The sequence below is a fragment of the Alligator mississippiensis genome, chromosome 4 (assembly GCF_030867095.1).
Source record: "Alligator mississippiensis isolate rAllMis1 chromosome 4, rAllMis1, whole genome shotgun sequence".
NCBI lineage: Eukaryota > Metazoa > Chordata > Crocodylia > Alligatoridae > Alligator > Alligator mississippiensis.
Window position 1 is genome coordinate 54004100 of NC_081827.1, and position 22039 is coordinate 54026138.

General features: G+C 39.4%; 2 protein-coding genes across 5 annotated transcripts in view; one reads left to right on the plus strand and one right to left on the minus strand.

The window, feature by feature from the left end:
- Positions 1-18970, minus strand: part of LRRN3 (leucine rich repeat neuronal 3) — a 56620-nt gene extending 37650 nt beyond the window's left edge. Inside the window, exon 1 of one of the 2 annotated variants that reach the window (XM_019492495.2) lies at positions 18791-18970. The gene's annotated coding sequence lies outside the window, so the exon portion shown is untranslated. Of the gene's footprint in view, positions 1-18596 lie in introns of both variants that reach the window. The other variant, XM_006261932.4, reaches the window with a different exon arrangement.
- The window catches only part of IMMP2L (inner mitochondrial membrane peptidase subunit 2), a 933449-nt gene that overhangs the window by 478979 nt on the left and 432431 nt on the right, over positions 1-22039 (plus strand). The window lies entirely within an intron of this gene.

The following is a 22039-nucleotide window of genomic DNA, read 5'->3' on the forward strand; positions in this document are numbered from 1 at the left end:
ACAGATGTCATCTTTGTCAACATTTTTTATGGCAACACAAAATGAAAACAAACAGCTCTCTATACCTTATGTTGCATCACAAATGCTCAAATTTATGGCTGTGGTGGGAGGTACTTCACTAATCAGGCCAATAACTAAAATAACATTGTATTTTCTGTAACCTAGTTGCGCTCCCCTCCTCCCCTCCCATCCCTCTAACGTTAGTTTCTCACTCAGGCAATTTGTATTTCCCTACTGGCTTTGTCATCTTTTTGGATTCACAGTCCTAAACATCTTCTAATTAAATTGGGCCACTTTACTGTGGCCCATGTCTGTCTGTTTTTGGTAGAAGAGCTCAGGCAGCATGAAGCTGCCAAGGCTCTCCAGCCTCCCTGGGGCAGGGCCTTCTCAGGCTTGAGGGGCCTGGACCTGCATAATCTGGGAATTCCCAAGCGGGATCAGCCCCTCCAAGTTTTGGTATCACCTTTCTTGCTTACCCAGGTGTGTCCCTTTGGGTGGTGGGGCTGGGGGAGTTCATTAAGGCACCGCCCTTCTGCATTTGTAGCCTATGCTCTGCAGTGCTGCCAGAAACGTGTGCTGTCCCAACATACAAATATCTGTATGCTTACCAGAACCCAAAGATAATGAGTTTTGAGAATTAGGCTCTAATGTGCATATTTTTAAAACTACATATAAATATTTTACAATATTTTACAGTGTGGGATAGACCAAAGTGATTGGCTATAGTTGGTAACATTTTCATCAGCATTCAAGTCTCAATTTTGAAAGACTCCACATTTAGGAGCATAACTACTTAAGTCACTTTTGAAAATGAAATTTAGGGATGGATAAAGGAATGATGCAGTTAGGTATGTAGGTTCAGATACAAATAATAATTGTGGAAAATGGGTCTGAAACCCAGGGGTGTCTTCCTCCCAACTAGGATACAGAGTCACGCTCTCTCTCTGATCCAGTGAAGCTTGTGGTTTTCTCTGTACAGTGGCCAAGCTTCAATAGGAGTGGTGGAATATCTCACACCAAGAACAGCTTACAGCTTTAGCAATTCATGGTCCTTTCTAGGTGGTGGTTGATATTGTTTTTTGAACCTTCTTAGGTTGAGGAAATCAAATATCACTCTTATATTCTTGGTGAGTGCTCGAATGATTGAGCTATTCTATAAAAGAGAGAAGCCATCTCTGTTCTTGCCTCCTATTTCTTCTCCACATATGTTTTAAGGAGTGGATCCTGCTGAGTTTTTCTAAAGAATGGGTATAGATGCTTATCTTCAAGTTCTGGGCTGTGGATTCAAAATGGACAGAGAGGTCCCCCTGCAGCCCAAACGAAACACTAAAGTCGTGCAGAAAGGTAGGATTTTTAGACATGAAACTGAAAGGTCTGCATAATGAACCATGCTGATTCTAGGCAGCCACCCTCAGCATTTTGAATTTCACTCTGAACTGTTTAACTCTTCCTTTGTGGGGGAGAGAACAGAGAGCCTGGGCACCAGGCTCCAGGTCCTGGAGAGCCAGGCGCCAGGTCCTGGATTCCACTGTGAGAAGCAGGTGCCTAAATGTTTCCTTTTAGGTAAATAAGTCCTTTATTTGATCCAGCCCTTCACCCTTTGGAAAATAAGTAGGCATTAAGAACCTAACTACTATCTGTGCTTCTTAAGACCTTAGGCTCCCAAATCACATAGATGATCTTGAAAATTCTACCCAAATAATATATGATTCAACATTATAATGCAAAGAAAGTACAGAAAGCAAGTGTCTGGTGGGACAGCTGTTCTGAATTCTTACCCACATGTTGCTGTGGATCTTTTTCATTTTATCCAGTTTTCATGTATGCTATTAAAGAAAATGGAGATAAAAGTAGATAAATGCAAAAATTTAGTGTGCAACTAGCCTTTAAAAATATTCTTGTTAAAGCTCTGGGGAAATATGTGTGCAAGCTGTGTCACTTAATTTCTATTTCTCTGTAGCATTAAGAGATCCTGATAAAAGTATACAACAAAATATATATTTATTTATATATTTTAGATCCTACTCTGTATCTCAGAAACAAGCTGGGTAACATGTGGCAGTTGCTAGGGTAACCAATTTTTGTGATTTGTAGCATAAGTCCAAGAATAAAATACATGTAAATTGACAGTAAGGTACTACTCTTGTGGAAAGCAGTGTAATATATGCTCTCTCATTTCATCAACTTTGTTTTCCATGAATGTCCTCCATCAAGTATACATCTTTATGCATAAATGTTGGATCTTCTCAGGTTGTGCCCTGTTTCAGCACAACACATTTCCATATTACATAACTGAGGAGATCTTATGCACAGCAGTTAAAACATTTAAATAATTTTATATTAAGATGCTTCTTTGTCTTTCCTTGCACTGGTATCTGAGACCCTGTAACAAGTAAGGGTAGCTGGTATTTGGTTTCAGGGGGAAAAATGATTTTCACAAATGCACTGTATAAAACATTTTGATTGGTCATATTATGGTTCCCAAATTAAAGATTATATTGTGCTCTTCTCTTGGTAAAATAAGAGGAAGCAAACATTCCCTGCATAACTACAGAAGACTAGTCTATGTAATGGGTTCAGGTATGTTACACCTCCAAGTACTGTACAAAAGTTAGAGGTGTGACAAGGGGATAGCTTTACTTCTGTACACTGGTTTGCAGAGAAAAGTTTCTAGGTGGGAGAAAGGGAACACAACACAAATGTGAAGTGACACAGTGGTTGATAAAAGACACAATTCTGCCAGACCTAGGGCTTTCTTCCTAATGCTTCTCCTAAGGGATGTTTGTGCACATCTCCACATTCAGTTATGAGCCCAAAGACTTGGTTTAATTCTAAGTATATCAGAATTTCAAATACAAGAACTGACAAATATGATTTATTTAACAAAAACCATGTACAGTTAACCCCTGCTTATTACTTTTAATGGGTCCTGAAAAACTGAGCGTTAAGCAAAACCGAAAGTATTCGACAACCCAAGATGGTGACTGCAGTTGTTTTTAATATCCCAAGATGGTGACCGTGAATGTTATAACGAAACTTGCTGAGCGCTAAGTGAAATCAGACATCAATTTCAAATGAGCATTTTAGTGAAATAGCGCTAAGTGAAACAGCGTTAAGTGGGGGTTGCCTGTATTATATTCATCATATGATACAAAGCACTAGCATTAGTAAAGGAGAGAGACTGGGCATGTATTTGAGTGAAAAGAAAACAGAAATGTTTGGAAAAATGGTGATTTTGTTGCTTAAAGTGAAAACTGATTATCGGGCTGAATTAGGGGATCCTTACTTGGAAAAAACTCTTGCTGTCTATAGTGGATGATCTGTTTTACTAGGGACTTCTAGATCAGGTTGCATAGTGGTGAAGTTATTCTGGGAACTCTTTACTGAGGTACAAATAACAGATGGATCAAGTTGTAATATTTGTTTCCTATAGTAGATAATAAGTTACCTGACTTTGCCGGCAAAAATATCATGGTTCAAGCTGGCAGATGTGCTATGGTTGTTTATGAGTAAAACAAAAATGTTACTGTTCCTAAAACTACATTTGTATTTGCAGTTAACTGTTATGATGTACACAGTGCCCTTATTTTAGCACTACTAATTTATTGGCCTGATTAGTGAAGAAATATAACCAAGAATACGATTATTGGGGAAATAATTAATTTAATTAAAAACAGTCCAGAGATAAAGAGCAGAGATGTAAACTTTCTTCTTAAAATGGCTCCTAATATTGAAAGGGTATTTAAAACTAATCCCTGAAATTTAGTATGAGGTACAACTCATTACAATAATCTACCTGCACCCAAAACTCTTATCTTGCAAAGTGGATACTATTAGTGCAAAATCTGAAATCGAATGCCTGGGGCTATTATCTGCCCTGATTTATGCTTCATGTCTTCAGTGAGATTAGATATAGTAGAACTGTGATCACAATTTTAAATCTTTTGTACATGGTAAAGTTTTGCCTCTCTTTTTAAGATGGGAATAAAGACGGTTGATGATTTAAGTTAGGGGTGGGCAATTATTTGGGCTCAAGGGCCATATAGGGAGTTTTGATGAGTTGTCATGGGCCAAGTCAGCACCACTCTTCCTCCCAGCACAACTCACCAAAAATCCCTATGTGGGATGGGTTCGCAGGTAGGTGGGGAGCAATGTTTAGAAGCAAGATGGGCGAGTGAGGTTGGGATCACAGGATGGGGTTGTACGGCGGCCCCTACCCTGTGGGGTGGGTATAGGGGGGTGACTGTGGGGGGCATGTGCTTGTGTGTGTGGGGGGGAGGGGTAGCCTAGGTGCTAGATCCTAAGAGCCAGCTGGGGTTGAGGGGAGGGACGAAGGGTCAAGGGGCATGCTCAGCAGAGTTCCCCCCAGGCAGTATGGTCTGCAGTGATCCCCATGGCACTCTGCATGGGGCCAAGGCCGGCTGGGGCAGCTTGCCCCACACCCCAACCTATGGATGCTGGCCTGATCCCAGCCCTGGCCAGCATGCACAGCTTCCAGAGGGCTGCTACCGGTGCAGCTGCTGCTTGGCTCTCCTCACCTCCAGTGGTGGCTCCTCCTGCTCGTGCTGCACTGCTCCAGGCCAGGAGGAAGTTTCAGGTAGGTAGCTCCTGCTCCAGCATGCGGGGCTCTGGGTCCAGCTCTCAGTTGCCTTCCATCCACTCAGCCCACCCAGTACAAGCTGCCAAGTGGGTGGAAGGCAGCTAGGAGCTGAAGCCAGAGCCCTGTCTGCTGGGGCTAGAGGTGCCTGGCTGAAGCTTCCTCCCAGTCCAGAGCAGGAGTAGGTGCTACCACTAAAGGTGAGGGGAGTTGAGTAGCAGCTGCACTGAAATCAGCCCTGCTGGAAGCTGTGCATGCTGGCTGGAGCCAGGCTGATGGGTGTGGGCTGGAGTGCAGTGCGATCTGCCCGAAGCAGGGTGTAGCCCTCTGTGGAGTGTTGCAGGAGTAGTAGCCAGCCATATCTAATTAGTTGGTGGGTGCCCCGCCACATACCATATCCACTCAGTTGGCAGGCCATATTTTGCCCCCCTCCCCAATTTAAGTGGCTGTATAAGGATACTCTAAAAGGTGGGAAACTCTAAATGATCTTTAAAACACCTTAGTGGAAGCATTTATTAAATGCATCCTGTTATTGGAGATAACTTTAATTGGAAAACATGGTTGGCACAAATAAGAGGTCTGAATTGACAAGATTTCTTAACATATCCTTCCATTGTAAAAGTTCATTGCAAGCTTGGGTCACACAAACTGAAAAGCATATTCTATATTTTGGCTATATCTGTTAACTTAATATAAGTTAAGGAATTAAGACATTAATATAAGTATCAGTCCAATGATGTGCAATTATACTTCTCTTTATGCCACATTTTTGGCCTTGTGTGCATGACTAAAGCTTAATTCAACCAAAATGCTGGACCCCAAGTAGAACAGAAACAATTGTTGCTTTGGGCAACATCATGTTCTGGAGAATGTTTGGCCATTTTAGAAAATAAATAAGTACACCTTATTAATATTCAAGCTTTTACAAATGTTAGATAGGCACTGAATCAACTTATTAAACGAAGTTGGAAGAGGAATAAAAGAAGCTAAACCACTAGGTTATCCTTCTGAATGGGGAATAAAAAACAAGTCTCTCCTCATGAACCAACAGGCTCTAATGTCTTCATAGCTGCAAGCAGAAGTATGCTATGCCTTTGGTCTCAGAATCTTCAATCCCATGCCTTTGGCTCAGACACCTGAAGTATATAGAGCAGTGTACTTTTCATGCAATCCAATCTTTTTATTGCTCCCATCTGACTCCTGTAGTGCTGAGATACCCCTCTTCCCCTGCTCAACACCTCCTGCTGCCAGCAATAGCACGGCTTCCCCAGCAGCACTGGTGCCATGCAGGTCCCTGCCATATGGGCTGTGTAGGCAGTATGCAGATCTGTGCTGCATGGCAGTGGGGCAGGCAGCTGCTGGGACTCTGCCCGCAGGCTGCCAGTTAGGTTTATTGATTTACCTCATGGAAGGGTTTCCTATCTGCCTCTGTGATGGATTTAGTACATGCATCATGGAGTTGCTAATAATATCAAGGCCTGTCTCAGAGTCCCCATTGTTCATTTTGTTGCATGTGTGTTCAGTAAAATATTTTATTTTCTCAGAAACAATTTTGTTTTCTGAGCAACACTGAGCAAGTGAAACTCTTTTTACGGAAGTGAATGTTTTCCTCAATAATGAATATTATTCTCTAGTACATTGCTAATCCTGAAAGACTTGCATTTCAGTACAGTAACAGAGTTTAGGCCCCATACAAAATGCGGGCAGCTTTTTTTTAGTTATGATTAGCAAGAGAAGTTAACAATGGTATCTGGAACTTATGCTGAAAAGTTTAATGCTTACCATTTTCCAGCTTTTGGGGAGGAATACAACCATAATCATTTCCTTGTTATAATTTGGGTTGTGTTATTTCTATTTGTTTAAAATATTTGTTGATTTCTTTTCCTCTGCCCGTAACATCTTGAACTGTTTGATTTTTTGAACAACCAGTGAGAAAAAAATGGAAACAAAAGTAGGATTCCTCAAACTTGATGCAGGTCCAGTGGAAAGCAGTGGAAAAGTTATCACTGATTTCAGTGGCCTTTGGATCTAACCTAGAGACTGTCAGATTAACAGGGCAGGAGAGCATTTGAAAATCAAGAATGATATGCAAAGGAAAATACCAGTAAGATGATGATTTCTGCAACTCTTAGAATATCAGATTACCTTAATTTAGAAACAGAGGGACCTAGGTAAAAAATCAGTACAGGTAAACTGTGATTCTGTGTCTTTTTATCTCAGCTGTGAGTTTGGCCCATTCCTTAAAAGCAATTAATAGTTTGGAGAATGGATAGGCAATTACACATTTCAAACAGTAACTTTTTCAATGTTTGCCTATATGATGTGCTATGTTCTATCTAATATGGATTGATATTTTAAGATATTAAAACTAGCATCTTTAGACTTGGGAACTGTTATATTCCTAAATCTGTGTTTAGATGCCCTAAAAAAAAAAAAGACCTGATTTGGAGAGGCATTGAGCACCCACAAGTCCTATTGAAGCCAGTTGGAACAGCAGATGCTCAGCACCTTTGAAATGTAAACTTCTTTCACTCTGGGACCTAAATATGGATCAAGGACTCTGACTTTAACATTCACATTTGCAACTTTGGCCTTCCAGCAAACACACAGTTTTAAGAAAATATTGTGAACTTATTCTATGCCAGTCAAGTTCTGCAAAACGTCATTTTGTATTGGTACATAATATAATCCTTTCATATAACCCATGTATAGGTTTTCACATAATCTTAGTGTAGATACTAGGTTTTAGTAATAGCCAAAAAATTAAGAAGATATCTGGTAATACATATGTGCACATTATGGATTTATGTTGGTGTCCAATTTAGGTTAGATCCAGAAATCAGCCTGAAGCATGCAACTTAATATGGTCTTAGAACTGGTAACAGAAAATATATCAGCAAGGAGTGAGCAAATTACATTACCCTTGTCACTGCTGAAAATATCCTTACAAATATAACCTAAAGAGACATAATCAATCAGGCAATGATCTTTTCTTACATATTTAGCATTCCTCAGTTTGGTCACCTTTGCTGAATAGTATTTTACTAATGTAGAAAGCTATTTTTTAGTGTAAGTACATGTAGTAGAATCAAGTCTTTTGTTCAATCTTTATACACTTCGGTCTTGAGCCTCATGTTACTAGTCTCACTGTATGTCCATTGACTTCATACAACTCTTTACACACCAATGCAAAGAGAGTAAAGCTCTTTGTATTGAAATTAAGTATTGTTATCGCATCTCTTTCATAGACGGAGATTAGCTCTGTACACTTAAACTAAAGGTGCCTTCAGTTTACTACAGTCCCTTCCTTTGCTTTTCACAGGATGCACTTATTAATAGAGAAAGTGAAGTTAGGCTGTTGGAGCAGTAAGGGAGCTTGAAGAAAGTGGCTGAAAAATAAGGGTAGTTTTGCCAAAAGATTTACACACCTGAGCTAGACTTTCTGGCTGCTCACAAATGTGGATAAGAAAAACCGTGCTTTACTGGAAGAGGAAGTGTGTTAGTTCAATCCAGCTCCCCAGTGTCTGTCTAGATTGGGCATTTCAGCAGGGCTTGATGGAACCAGCTTTAGATAAAAGTGCCAAAAGCCCTACTGAAGTGCATGATCTATACCGACATTAGGCAAGCTGAATCAAACTAACGCAAACCCTCTTCTGGGCATGAACTGCACTTGGTGCAGGGGTCCACCGAGCTTAAAGTACTGGTTTTTTTGGGTGGGGGTGGGTGTGGGAGGGGCGTTTCACTTCTGTAAACAGTTTCTGAGTGTTAAGCAAGTACAGCCAAAGTTCCACTGAGGCATTTTGTATAGTTTGGCTCTTGATTTTTCAGAGAAATTAAGTTAATAACTCTCATTACTACTAATGAAAGTAATATGGGTAAGTCTGTCATATAGTCTTCATTTCAAAATACTGCTGGAACATGAAACTCTTTGTTTTGTATCATATATTACACAAGCGGGAAATATAAGTCAGCTGTGTTTTATAGTGAATTACTTCAACTTTTAAAAAGTGAAAAAAAAATTAAGTACCACTTCCTTCCATAGGCACTATGTAGGCACTGTGATGGGCTTCATTGAGAAATGTAGTTAACTCTAGTAAAGTGGAATATAAAAAAAAATAAAATGAAAGAAAAATGTTCTTTGATTGTGGGGCTTATGGGAGAAAGTTAAACGGATACTGATGCTACAGTGACAGTCTCATGTGTGTTCATTTTGAAATATAAGTTTAATTCCTCATGAATTATTTTTTAAGGCTAGAAGCATATTAAATATTGAGATAGCCTGCTCATCCTCATCAAGTCTGTAATGCTTTAGGAATAGTAGGGTGTTTCAATGGTTAGCTTCCTCCATAACTATTTCCTCACACTTGTAAAGTAAAATGCACAAGAACATACCAACTTTTACTACAACTCATTTAATCAAGCTCCAGTTCACCAAAAATCGATGAGCTGAAGGCTGATTATGTTCCCGAGGTCTTTCAGGACCTAATATGTGAGGAACCAGCTGGCAGGCTTTTCTGTGAATTCTGGGGATTGGGACTATGTGTGCAGGTTTTATAAAGCCAGCTGTCTGGATTTCCCTTCATCTGAAATCCTGTTTGTCTGAAGGTTTTGATGTCTCGCTAGACCTTCAGATAAACTGGATTGTGCTATAATGTGTGAAACAGCTAGGATTACTCCAAACAATAAAAAAGAGGCCTCTCTGAGTTATTTTTGTGCCAACTACCTTGCTGCATGAATTGAAGTGAAGCAGCATGATGAATTCTGCTTCCCCAGATGGAAAAATGATGAAAACACCAAAAGGTGAAAAGAAAAGACTCTTAGGCCCCAATTCTGCTTCTGTTGACATCAAAGGGAGTTTTGCCATTTACCACAATGGAGGTAGGATTGGGCTTGACAATGACATAAGGGCTGTCTGTGAAAGGATTTTAAATTGCTCTGTCAATGTATAGATCTTTGAATGGTAATAGTTTTCTTTTGTTGGTTTACCATAAAATTCTTTTATAATGAGCTTTATAATGAACTTAGTTAAATGATGTTAATAGGAAAACAGAAATGAAACCAATTAGCCAATAAATAGATAAAGCAGTATAAATACAAGATAACAAATTTAAATAAGAGGCCCACTGTTTTTGACGCAGCTGTGTTGTAGTGCAGCACTTAAGTAAGCAAAAATCAACCATAATTTACAAAACCATAAATTTTAGGGCTAGTCTTAGCTACCATATATTTAATTTTGTGCTTTAGTCTCCGTGTCTAATGAGGCAGAATTGTGGATATCATTTTAGGAGTTCATCAGGATTTTCTTGGCTCAAACCTCAGTGCTGTTTTACTATCTCCTTTCTTTCTTCTTCCATTTTGCTTGTTTAGTTTAGTTATGTAATTCAGTGTGTGCTGTAAAAGTAAAGTTTACATGCTATAGAATGTGATACTGCATCTGACTGTATGTTTTCATTGGGAAGAAGCCCAGCCTTCCCTCTTGAAGTACAAACTGTGTGCATACGTTAGCACTTCCAACAGCGTGGACACAATGTATTAGCTCTTTTTACTACTGAATTTTCACCTGCTATTGAATTGCAGGATGGTGAGATGTGAAAAAATATGGAGATGAATTGTACCTGTAAATATGTTCCGAAAGCTTAACTGTTAAAATAAAGGGCATGCTAAGGTGTGAAGAAACAAGTAAAAAATACTGAAGAGAGTTCAAACAGTTAAAATTAGCACAGGATCAAATCTGGCAAGTCCCTACTGTTACAATTCAGCTGCATACAGGGGTGAGCCAGGCCTGGGTCCATGCAGCCTAAAGAACATCATGGATATCCAAGTTTTCAGAAAATGTTTGGGTCTGGGTAGAAATGAAAGAAATTAGTCCTTTGCATGGTCGTTCCATAGATCCACTGGCTATTCTCCCTGCTTCCATGGTATACTGTGACTTTGCTGCCATTGTGTGCGTGTGTGTGTGTGTGTGTGTGTGTGTGTGTGTGTGTGTGTGTTCCTGTGTATCCAAAACAACATTTATTTCTGGGAACTCTATACTGAAGAAATCTATTCATCTTTTTGAGAGGAACGTATTTTAGCTTCATAGCCTACTATATTTGTAGTGACATCATTTTCTTTTTCCTTGCATCATAAATTTGCTTCCCTCAACTAGCATTTTCATCATTAATCAGACTGCCTATCTCAGGGTAGCATTGTCTTCATGCCTTATCAAAAAAAATTGACTAGCAAACTCCATTAAAGCACACAGTAAAATAGACTTATCATGGAAAAGTTATATAGGAAATATTGTACAAGGTAATGGGTGTTTTTCAAAGTTAATTTTTTAGTTCTTTGGGAAGAAAAATATATTTAAAAGGGCTTAGTTCAATATAAGTGTCTAGGATAAACTTTCAGCATCATGTGTAGAGTGTTTTCTGGATAGCTCCTCTTTGTAGTTAACTGGAATGAGAGATATGCATATCATCCCCCCATGGTGCTATGGAAATGGAATCCTGTCTGATTTGTAATTTTTTTCTTACTTTTATATCATATCCACTGGGTTTCACAGAAAACAAATACAATATTTAAAGAAGTTAAATTGTTTCCTAAACCTCTGTATTTAGGATATGGGGACTTTTAGGAGAATGGCTAATTTCTATGGTGAACATCTGCAGGTTCCCATTCCCTGAGGGTGAAGGAGTTGGTGGCATTTGGGCTAGGTACAGGCGTTCAAAAGCCCAAGGTGGAAATGATCTAACGTATTTGGGTTTCTGTAAGTACTGTAGGTTGGTTTGGGAGTGAACAGAGCATATGTTGGCCCATATGTTGGTCAAGGGGACGGGCACAAAGGCTGCCTGTACTGGGTGAGGCCAGCAGGTTGGGGGTGCTCTTGCGCTCCTCCCAGCAGGCCATGAGGGCCCCTGATTGGCTGCCAGGTCCATATAGCAGAAGTCTTTATTCCCCTTTCCTGCTGCTGCCTGACTGTGGTTGACAGCAGGGCAGAGGCAGGAGGTAGGGGAGGGGGGCTGTGCTGGCTTGCATCTGGGAGAGCCAGGGCTGGGTCCATGTGGCAGAAGCCTCTGTTCTTCTCTCCCTCCTTGCTACCTGGATGCAGCTGACAGCTGGCCAGAGGCAGATGTTGGGGCTGGGGAGAAGGGTTGTGCTGGCTTAGGTCTGGGCAAGCTAGGCCTGGGTCTGTGCAGCAGAAGCCTTCATTCTCCCCCCACACCCCCACCCAATGCCTGGCTGTGGCTGGAGAAAGAGGGGCTGTGCTGGCTCGGATCTGGGAGAGCTAGGAGGTGGGGCCTGCTGGGAACTTGGCCAAAGCAGCTGAGCATGGGCTGAGTGTTGGTGTACCTTTCTGCAAGTGGGGCTAGTGGGGCTGCAAAGGAGCCTGGGATGCTAGCAAACAGTGAATCAATAGGGGACCTGGTAGTGAAGTTCAATGCACCAGTCTAAGCTAAACTGATTAAGTTTGAGTGTACACTGATCCAGGAGTGCACTCTTCATTCAGGAGTGTTTAAGCCAGGGGTGGGCAAAACATAGTCCGTGGGCCATAACCAGCCAGCCAATTGATTCTACCCAGGCCGTGGTGGGCAGCACAGGTGGTGGCTCTGGCTCTGGCCTCTGCCAGCACCACAGGGGATGCTGGGCAGTAGCAGCCCCATTCACCCACCTGCCTGGCTCCAAGCGACAGGCCCTGGGCACAATGTACTGAGGCCCTGGCACCCCCACTTAGCGTGGGCCACTGGTGCCCCACCTGCATGTGTCTCAGAACTGACATGAGCTCCCCTGTGTGCTAGGACATGCAGCAGGTTCTCCACACTTGTTCTTGGAGGCAGCAGAGCTTCCCTGATCCCTTCTGGCAGCTGAAGCCCCAGTCCTGGCCCTGGCCCTGCCTCCTGCCTCTTGCGTTACCCCTTGCAGCACCACAAGCCAGCTCAGCCACCTGTTGCCTTGCAGCTGCATCCAGTGCAGTTCCCATCCCATCTGCTCAAGTGAGGTTGCCTTCAGCACCCTGGGGCCAGGGCTTCTCCTGTGGGAAGGGGGACCCCTGGGCTGCAGGTCAGGGCAGCCTGCAGGGCCCTGGTGGGGAGCTAGGGCATGCTAGATGGGACTGCTGGGCTTCCCCAGGCTTTGTGGGACAAGTGTGGATGGGAAGGGGTGCAGGGCAGGCATGTTTGGGATGCAGGTGGCTCTTGAGGGGCATGCCAGGGTGTAGGCTAAGGCAGGAGCTCCCTTGTGATTTGGGGGACGGCTGGGGTATGGCAGGGCTCTGCTGGTGGTGGGAACATCCTGCCTTGGCCAAATGTCCTGCTGGCTGGTTTTGGTTCCCTTGGCAGAGACACTTTATTTTGAGCTATTATGCAATTGCCTCTATATATACGCTATTCAAAATCACGCAAATCAGGACAAAATTAAAATATATATATATTTTACAGTAGTTGTTTGATATTTAGCATATATATTTTTTTATTTATATATATATTTTAAATGATATCTTCGCCATTCATTTTAAATGCGTGGCCCTCAACAGATCACCAAAACTCGTTAAGTAGCCCTCCAGCCAGAATAATTGCCCACCTCTAGTTTAAGCACATGAACTCACATTTGTCATGTCTGGGTGTTTTCTTGCATGCATATGGTGTTCTGTTTTAGGGTCATGGTGGCAAGGTCAACTGACCCAGCTGTTATCTGTAAATTTGTCTTGTCTTAATGAGATCATACTAAAAAAACCTCAGTTATTTGCTGACCTTTGTGCTAACGCCACCACAAGTCTGCATAGGAAGTGCAAGGAGTTTTCTGCCTTTTCTGAAATGATGCTGTCTTCTCTTCTTGTGGTTTTCCAGACTGAGAGACTCAGTGAAGTAAGTCCCAGTGGATGATTTTACTTGTGTGTGTGCGTATTACGTTACATGATGTTATTATTCTGTAATTTATTCAGCAAGCCTTTGCAGAAACTGGCAGGTCCCTGGACAGAAAATTGTATAAACAGTCATTTTTTCTTAATGTAGGTAGCTGGATGTCCAGGGAATTCTTGATATAGTTGAACTTGAAGCTGATATTTCAGCCTTCCACTTAGAAAATGTTTTTAAAGACTTTAATGTATTTCCTGGTAGAGTAGTTGTTATTTGCATGACAAGAACCCTCCAGTAAGACTCCTGGGGTAATGCTAATAAACAGAAAGCATTTTGAAACATTTTTCCCCCATAGCATTTTACTCAGCTTTGCAGTGTTTACCTCTAAATATAGATGCTTAAGCAATAAATTATACTATTAAGTAATTTTTTGTGCTAATGTTGTCAAAAGTAATTTCTTTACATAGTGAGATGAGGGGAGACAGAAGGGGCACACATTCTTGTCTAGTATAACTCAATCCAGTAGAGTTATGCCAGCAGAGAATTTGGCACGAGTGTTTCACTTATTTCCATAAATAGCAGTAACTGAACATAAGAGAGAGGATACAGGTAGCCCTTTGTTTTGGTTTCATATTCATTGAAACAGCTTTACCTCCTATAGCATAGGTACAGCAAATGGACTGGCTAAAAGTCATTGAGCAAAAGGTTGGGTAAGAAAGAAATGTTTCTATTGTACCATATTAAAAAGTAGTTGTATTGTGTGATGTTGCTTATATTTCCATTCAAACTTTCATCAGTTGAACTTCTTTGTACAGGCAAGGTAAACCACTAACCAGAATTGGGAGTGGCATGCCTGTTTAGCAAGTGCTTCATAAGTTAAGACTACAGAGACATGTAGTTGCAGGAAATGATTCTGATAAATTTGAGCACATTTTTATCAAATGATTGCTGTTCTGTGGGCCACTGACTAGAGCTAATGCACATGTTTTTCCCACCTTGCTCTTCAGTTTTATTCTAGACTTTGGGTGGGGTATGTTATAGTGCCATTATAGTACCATGGCATGTTTAGGTTTTATGTGTATATAAATAAACTGTATCTACATTTTCTAGTTATTTTATGCTTGAATCTTGCAAGGCAGCGCTCAATAGGTACAAATGCAGTCCTGTCAGGGGAAGGTGATGCTACCAAGCCTTTTCAAAAAGGTCATTATGTGATTCATTCTGAGCATGCTGCTTTTTTTCTCCATCCGCTAGCACACCCAACTACTCTATACAAAAGTTAGGAAGAACCCTGTTTAATTCAAGATGTTTCCTCAGCTGATGTCAGTTAATTTGGCTCCATCTTCTTCAGTGGAATTATGCCATTTTACACCAGCTAAGGATGTGAAATGGGCCTCTACATTTAGGGTGGCTGTGATACTGGTGGCAGAGGGTATATTACTATTTACCACTTTCAGGCGGTGTCTGTACAACTTCATAGTTCATCCAGATTATGATTGTCTAAAAATAATTTAGGGACAATAAATACTGAGGAATGCTGAGCCTGGCTTAAAGCTGGTTTACAATAATAGCATTAAACTGTTTACAAACTGGTCAGTTGAATAACTAAATAACATGTCCAGCATTTTCCTATTACAAAGACTTATAATGAACAGTATTGATTTCTTGCTAGTACTAATTCACCTAATGACCTTTTTGAGTGCATGTCATCACTATTTCTTCTCATATTTTAGTGGCATTACCCTTCAGTGAAATAAAACATTTTAATTACTTGCTTAAATATTTTCCTTGGTCTTTCTGTGTAATGCTAGGCCTCTTATTAGAATGAAATTTACTATATTTTATTATAATTGCTTGGCTTGAAAGTATTACACAATAACAAATGGCAGAAGGCAGGGCAGGGTGATAGTCTACTTCATCAGATGCTATTTCATTATAGCACCTGATGAAATAGGCTGTTACTTACAAAAGCTTATGAACCAGTTAGTCTCTAAGGTGCCATCCTACCTGACTTCAAACAAACATGGCTAACTACCTCTCTCTGCAATAACACATTTAAACATACTGGAAAGGGTGGCCTCAGAAATCAGTTTTAGTGCAATTTATATCAGTTTTCCATCATCAGATTTTGTGGGTTTATTTTAAGTAATGCTTACAGAGTATAAAGTAGAAGAGCTTGCAAAGAGTGTCTCTGATAATGTTCTACATTAATACACTTTCTGATTTGCATCTATTTTCTTTTTCACCTTAAAATGCTTTGTGTGGAGAAGCGATACCTGAATTACTATAGTAGATTTACTAGATTTTAATGTATTGCAACTTCCAAAGATACGTTTATACAATACAAGAAATCAAATTATATTTAAATGTCTCTCTTTGGAGACTTTCTTTTTTGAAGTGACATAAGTACTTTTATACACCATTCTGTTTTTCCCCCGCTAATGTTTATCTTATTCTGTTTTATCAGCCACTACAAAACCTTAGCTTCTGGATGAGTTTTTAAATGTTACTATTCAAAGTTATATTAGTTCTTCTTACCAATAAGACAAAATTATGTTTGTTACAGCAGTCAATATTGACAAAATTAAGACTGGGGTCAAATTTAGAGCAAGTGTGTACAACTAGATTAGTTGGAACTACTTGCATTTACACAAGGTCTGAATTTTGTCCTCTGCCTGTCCCTTATTAATCACATGCGAGTTGCAGTACATCAGCATTTTCAGAAAGCTGGTTATCCTAAACCAGTTAATATGGATTATGCATGATAGTTTAAAATATGCATTGCAGGTGGTAGCATTTTACAGATTGTCTGGTCTACTCTGGTACAAAAAAAGAAATACTTACATGGTTCTGGATACTCCAAGCAGGCATACTGTGATGTCATTTTTAAACCTACCATCTCTGAAAAGCAGTACTTCTAGGGTTGCCATAACAACATCAGCCAGTCCTTGCCTGTGACACTACAACATTATTCCACAAGATTTTAGAACCTATTAACCAAATTATAGTCATCACTCAGTTTGGTTGGGATAGTGGGTTAGAATGTCTTAGCTATTTATTATGACATATATTCCCCAAATGTTTCCTCTGTACTCATATGTTATTGGAGTGTGTACAGATTAAAATGAATAAATAATAACATTAAAAAGAGGTTGTGCATTTTTCTAGTCTCTGATATAGTGTATTTAGCAAAATGGAATAACAATGTAACTTATATTTAAAGTTACAAATGTTAGTGATATTGATTTTATAAATTATTGGTGAAAGTAAAGGTTCAGAAAAGCTGAGCATATGCTGTGATACATAACAGAAAAAGTTTTCATCCAAGTGGTGTTCTAAATAGAACAAGAAACCAAATGAGTTTCTTCCCTATTGCAGTGCCATGTTCTGTAAAAATTTAAACCAGAAGGTTGCAGTTCTTCTTTAAACAACTAAAACACATCTGCAATGTCGCTGAAAAAGTAGATTTAATGAAGAGAAATAGAAATTGTGTGTTAGATTGTCCAATAATACATTTCATTTTAAATCATTTCATATTGCCTTTGAAATGTGGATAGTAAGCTTGCCAATAACAAGAGGTAATGCTTTAACACCTTTCATTTTGCGCTTTGAAAAGGAAACCTTTTCTTAAGCTCATTCATTTTACAGAGGGAAAATCGAATGTTGTGGCATATTGTCAGAGCTGCTTTATTGTCATCATTTACAAAGGTCACTTGAATTAATTGACTTCTTACCATACATATTGTTAAGCTACCCATTTTCTGACATTTATGGGAAGGTGGCAGGCTTACAGCAGTTGACTCTCTTTTGATGTTTGCTTCATCGTGTTTGTTTCCTGAATTGCAGGAACTCTGAAATTGCAATTGTGCAAGCAAATAATTGCATTGCTTCAGAGGAGAAGATTACTCCTGATTTTTTGGTAATGTGAAGAGTGGGGACTGGAATGAGCTATTGGAGCAGTCATTTAAATGCTGAATTGCTTTTAACACCTACATGTTATTTCTTAAAACAATAAAAAAAACTACATAGAATTTAATTTCTTATACTTTGAAGCATGCTTGAGGCAGTCAGCCCTTCTTTTGCATAGTTGTGAATTAAAATCTCATTCTAGCTTTCAGTGATGCATGAATTGTTGATCCATGAATGCTGATGGACTTTGAAGAACATGCTTTCATTTTAACGGAAATTAAGGTTTTGCTAAATCTGTCCCCCCCACCCCTTCTCTCTCACTCTCTGCTAATTGGGAATTTTTACCTCTTTTCTTCCTCTAGTCTTTATAATGCCCCTTTCCCCTGTCACCTAAACCCCTTTGTGGGACTCTTTTCCTGAACAGCAATGGTGGGTAATCCCCTCCTCCCTTCCCCGCCACCCCCCCACCTGCCCAAAAAACAACCCAACTAGACATGGTTTTAAAAATAACCAAAACCGGCAAGGGGGGACTATAATGATTGATCTGAACAAACAATCTTCTTAAATGAAAATGTACTTTAGAGCCATCCTGCTGTGATCCTGTTAATTACCAAAGAAGATTACAACTCTCTGGGTTAATGTGATCCTTTTTACCTAGCATGTGTCAGTTCCAGCTGCATTAGCAGTCAGACATTCACACTGTCCCCTCTGACTGCTATGGGGATGTTTTTTAGGGTAAGGCATTTGCCACAATCCTTAAGATGTAGCCTGGCAGAAATTCAATAACTGTTTGTGATATGCTCATTCAGCCTTGGTGCTCAGTGGTTTTTAGGTCCTGACATACAACAGCATTTGCCTTAATCCAACCATTGGAAAAAAAACAAACCCAAAAAACACAGTTGTACTCTATCTTGTTGTATTGGTTTCAAAACACAGAGCAACTGTGTAATTTGATTTTGCATAGAAAACACTGGAGAAAATGTTCTCTTTTGTGTGTGTGTGTGTGTGTGTGTGTGTGTGTGTGTGTGTGTGTGTGTGTGTAATTCTCGGATGGTCTTTCAAGCTGGTAAATGCATACATCAGAGTCCTGCAAAGACATTTAGATTATTTCTGAATCAAATGGGGTTTGCATTTGTACTTCTTGTCCAAAAAGTATAATTTGATAAGAGTCTAATAGAGTCAGTTAAAGAAAACAGGAAAGGGGAAAGTAAATGAAAGATAAACAGCAGAATGTATTCAATATAAAAGGAACTTACCCCTACAAGAGTAGTTTCAGAGCAGGAGGATTTCTTGCATCTCTCTATATTTCGATTCCTTAGTTCAGGTAACCACATACTTGTGTTAGTGCCAGGGTCTGAATAGGTGCATGTACATACAGTATATGATACATTTATCTATTGATATCCTACAACATGAGAGAATCTCTGTTCTGCCAGCTAAGATCGCTTACATTTGCCAGAGCTCTGTTGCTGGCTGGCTGAGGCTCACAATCCAGTGAAGAAAGAGATGCCTGCTAGCTCTTCTTATTTCTCCTTGTTTCCATGGTGGTTAGTGGTGCATCGTTCACCCGATCAGTTGTCACACTGACATGGTGCTGCCTGCTCAGCGGTCATTAATAACTGAACACCTTCCACTCCCCAGAGAGGAGCCAATAGCTTCAGAGTGCCAAGATGTAGCACTCGCAGCTGCTTCAGCCTGGTTGGCTGAAAAACCCTGTCTGTTATGTGACATTGCTGCTTAGGGTATGAATAAATGAAACAAGCCTTTATATGTTTCTAGGTATCTCTTCCAATTTGTGGAGGGCACGGGGCAGTGTTTTTGTATTTTTGCGGAACAGTGTAGGATATTTACATTAATCCTTGAGCTACACAAGGAGGCTGCCTATACTCAAAACAGGATTAGAGATCTCTAAACTTCTACGAAGGTTGCTTTAGCTCAAAAGACACCACAGGTCGAAATAATTTAAACAGCATTTTCCCCATGCCTTTTGCTTTATTTCTTAATTTTGGAAGGTGGTTTTCCATATTCTTCCTCCAATTATTATAAAATATCAACTTTTGTTTTCTGCATGCATTGATTGACTTAAAGAGGAATTTTACCCCTCTCTATAATTGAAAATGGTCAATTAGCAGAGTAGCTGAGTTAAAATGAAAAACTCTCCATCTTTGTTCAGATTACTCCTTATTTTATAACCATTTAGTAATGTGAAGAGTATTATGATGTATAGATTTTTTTTCCTTTCTCTTTGTAATGTATTCTTTGCTACTGTGAGGACCATTGCAGGGGTAAAAGCACAGTATGTTTATCCTTATTCCTGTCAACAAAGGACAGGCAAACTCTATAGCTGTAAAGAGGCTTCTAGAAGTACAGTATTATTCAGAAAAAAATATTTTCTTTTGTCAGAAAAATGCAGATTGCAATATGCTGCCATTCTAGTTCCCTATAATCTACAAAAACAACCCCGACTGATCAAATGAAAAGAGAAGAATGTTGTTTTTGTGAATTTCTTTATCTCAAATGGTGTTCTAGGTAAAGGAAATGAATTTGGAATAGGGAATAAGCAACAAAGAGATAAAAGGACCTGATTATCAACAGGTCAAAGCTGGCAAAGTATTAGCTAGGCATCTTGTATAAATTCACTGCTTCACCCCTGATTGAGACAAGCCACCCTCTAGTGGAATAAAATGAAATGTGGTTTTCATTTCAGATTCTTCAGCTTTGTTTGAAGAAACATAGACAGTTATGTTTATTAATAGCATGAGAAATGCTCATAATAATCACATGAGGAATGTTTGAAGGCTAGCAAACAACATAGATCAATGTCTGTTTCTGACCTGAAATAATAACAAAATGCCATTCCATAATTAAAAGAGTGTTTATTGTTGTATGCTGCTAATGTCGAGTTTAAGATTGTGGGATAACTTTTAATATATATATATATATATAAAAAATTCTCTAAAGAATTAATTTTATGCTTTATAAAATGACTTGATTTTAAAAGTATGGCTGTAATAAAAAGTGCTAAGTTTGTGTGAAAATGTCACTTTTAATTAATCAATTAATGTAGAGAGGTGCAAGAAGCCCCATGGCTCACTACCACTTACCTTTATCATGGCTGTAACAAAAAAAACACCATGTTTTTTTCCAAAAAATTTCAGGACTGTATTTCCTCTAAAAGCCAAGAGCATCTTTTAAAAGTTATTCAAAGGTGCATTCAATTCTTTCCTCATTCAGTTCTTTCCTTCCCACACACACTTTTTCCAATTCGGTGTGTTCCATGTGTGGTTAAAGGTATTTGCATCCCATAACTTGACCATTTGTGATGTACACCCTCCATGATCCACCCTGACCTCTTTCCCCTAGTGTCAGGCAGGATGGCTTGTCATGAGCCCGCATGGGAGGGCACCTCACTCAGTTCTCAAAAGTTTCAGTTCTCCATTTAGGAACCTGGCCTGCCTGTGAAATCCTGACTCTTACTGGCCTCAAAGAAAATAGCTTTTATATCTGTCATCTTCACTGAATGCAAGCTACAAGCTGCAGAAGCTAACTTTTTTTTATCTTAATTGTTAAACTTTGAAACCCTATTGCTATTAACATATCTGAATCTCTCTAAGGTAGCATTCAGGTATCACTGAGAGCCAAGAAGTCTGAAAGAGGCTTGCATTTTTGCACCTGAGATCTAAACAATAAGAACTGCATTTCATAGCCTATTTAAAATCTAATAAAACTGGTCCTTAAAGGTACAGTACCCATGTAGCTGGAAGAATGGCAGATAGACTACCAGGCCTCTTGCCAAATTGGGAAAATTCTGTCCTGATTCCAAACAAGTGATTGGGCTGACATGAAAACAGGAATGGGACAATTTAAACAATAGCCGTGGACATTCAAGAATCCTGAACAAGCTTAAATTTGTAGAGGGACATGCTAGATGGAGCTGGCTGAATCCACCTTCCTCCATCCAAGTTTGACCAGACCCTGTTCTATAATGCACCCAGCCCCAGGCTTGCCATGCTTTATGCCTCACATCCAGAATCTTTCTTCCTACTGAAACTGTGAAATAGATATATTAATAAAGCTTGCAATTGTGTTTAGAGCTGCAGACTTTAATTCTATAAGTAACATACAGTACGTGAGACTCATACAGAAATGAATAAAATGATTTGATATATGAAATTCAGATTATACTTTTACTACCTAAGTGCTTCATTCTGGTTGATTGGTATGGACTGTATAATTGGAGGGCTAAATAATTAAATCAATTAAAGTGTGCTTGCTTAGGAAATGTAAGTTGTTATAATCAAATAGATATGTAATTAAAATATCTCCTTGATTGACATGTGTATGAAACTAACATTTTAACTGATATTTAAATAAGATATACTTTAATCCTATAAGAGGAAAAACGTTTAATTTTCATGTTAGCTAATACAAGGGGTTTTTTAAATATTCAATTGGCTTGCAAGGGTAAAATACTTTATATAACTGATACAATTATGATGATTAGGGTTCATTAAGCTCTCTTCCTGCTGATTTCACTATGTTGTTTGGTAGTTTTAAAATAGCATTGCAATTTATTTTGCTAGAATTATATCTATAGCTTCTTAGCTTTTAGTCTTTGCAATATTTTCTGTCAGGTTATGAGGTTAGGAGCAGAGTGAGAGAGAAAGTAATGTTTGCCAGGGCTCAAAGTTTATTTTGA